Genomic DNA, 2,072 nt, shown 5'->3' with positions numbered 1-2,072 from the left:
AATACATATGTGCACATGCAAACACATGCCCACATGCAAACACAAAAATGATGCTTCGGCAAACTCACTGAAGCATATAATGAAGTAGTGAGAAGCTTCCACCTTTTCAGAATTACCATAGAATGAAACCGCTCTAAATTCTTCCTGAGAGAGCTGTGTTGTGTCAGTAACTTGAGGACAAGGAGTGCCAGGCAAGTGGATGAGATGATTTCCAAAGTGATGACAAACACTCTATGAAGCTGTGCATAGACACTCATAAAAACATAGTGTATAATGAATGATGTAAAGCGCACTTTATCTTTGTATAGAAAGAGAATAAGGTTTCTGATCCAGTGCATTTTTCAGGCATATGAAGTTTCAATGAAATATTGTAAAGTTGTGAAGGGCATGAGGCTGTTAAAATGTCATATGAATTGCAAGATGTTCTACCAAACCTGCCTCCTGACAACTAAGGGCTTCCCACTGAGATTAAAAAAAAAAAAAAAGGAGCCCAGTGTTTGGCAAAATAGGATGACCCTCATTGAAAGTAATTGCCCTAGAGGCTTGCACCAGTCCTTATGCTGTGACCTGGGAAACATTAAACTGGTCTCTGGGTTTTCAGGCCCTCTCGTCTCTATACAGAAATGTCTATTACCCCCCAAAAGGAATAGTATTTTTTAGAATTTTCTATATTCAAAATTATACAGTATTTTCTCATAACACTCTTTTACTTAACATGCTGTTTTTAAGATTCATTCATGTTGTATTAGTAGTTTATTTTTTGCTGTATAATATTAACATTCCACGGAATTAATACAACACAAATATTCGTTCATTCTTCCACAGATGCACATTTATTTGGGCTGTTTTCAGTTTTTCCCTATTATGAGTAAAGCTGCTATGGAAATCCACGCACAGTTCTTTCTGTGGAAGATGGAAGTGCTGGGTCACATGATAAGTGTTTCACTTTATGAGAAACTACTAAACTTATTTCCAATATGGCTGTATAAACTTGCACTCAAAAGAGTTCCAGTTATTCCACATCTTTACCAATATTTGGTGTTGTCCAACTTGCAAATGAATCATTAATTTTGCCTTCCAGTGGTTGTCATGATATCCCATTGCTGTTTTAATTTACGTTTCCCTCATAATGAATGGTGAGCACTTTCTCATGGACTGTTGACCAGTTGTAAAGCACCTTTGTCCATTTGTTAACTGAGTTGTTTGTCTTTACACAAATGAGTGGTAGAAATTTTTGACATATTCTTGATATAAATATTTTGTCGGATATTGTGAATATTTTCCTCCAGTCTATAATTTACCTAGTTATTATTCATTCAGCTTCTTTCATGAACAAATTTTTTATTAATGATGTTTATTTTGTCTTTTCTTTCCCCATGTAGTTGTCCAATTTTTACAACACCACTTGTTGAATGGATTTCTTTACTGATTGAATTGCCTTGGCACTATAGTTATAAAAACAATTTACAATTTAAGTCTGAGACTATTTTTGGAGTATATTCTGTCTCATTGATCTGCTTGGCTATCTTGAATACTATATCGCTGTAATAATTTGCAAAATCATGTAGTGTAAATTCTCTAATTTTGTTATTCCTTTTAAAGATTGCTTATATTTTTCAAGGTCATTTACATTTCCACATACATGGTAAAATCAGAATATCATTTACAAGAAATAAATATAAAGAGATATGGAATGGGGCTGCATTGGTTGTGTGCATAAATTTGGGGATATTGGCATATTAATAACTTCTGGTCTGCTAATCGACAGGCATGATATATTTCTTTTCTATTTGTTCATCTTTGATTTATTCTAGCACCACTTTATAAATATATCAGGGGCCAGGTATTACAAATATTTTAGTCAATTTATTCTTACTTATTTTAAATATTTAATGTTGTTGTAAAAGAAAATGTTTTTAATTCCATTTTCAATTGTCTTTAGTTTTTTCAATTGTCTCTAGTTTTTATATGTAAACCCGTGCCTTGCCCTTTTCTGTAAAAGTTTTTTAATGTTGGCGTTAATTCCTCTTTAATTATTTGATATAATTCATCATTGGAGCTGTCTGAGCTCA

Source organism: Propithecus coquereli, unplaced genomic scaffold (assembly GCF_000956105.1).
Source record: "Propithecus coquereli isolate 6110/MARCELLA unplaced genomic scaffold, Pcoq_1.0 Scaffold336, whole genome shotgun sequence".
Classification (NCBI taxonomy): Eukaryota; Metazoa; Chordata; class Mammalia; order Primates; family Indriidae; genus Propithecus; species Propithecus coquereli.
This window is presented reverse-complemented; position numbering follows the sequence as displayed.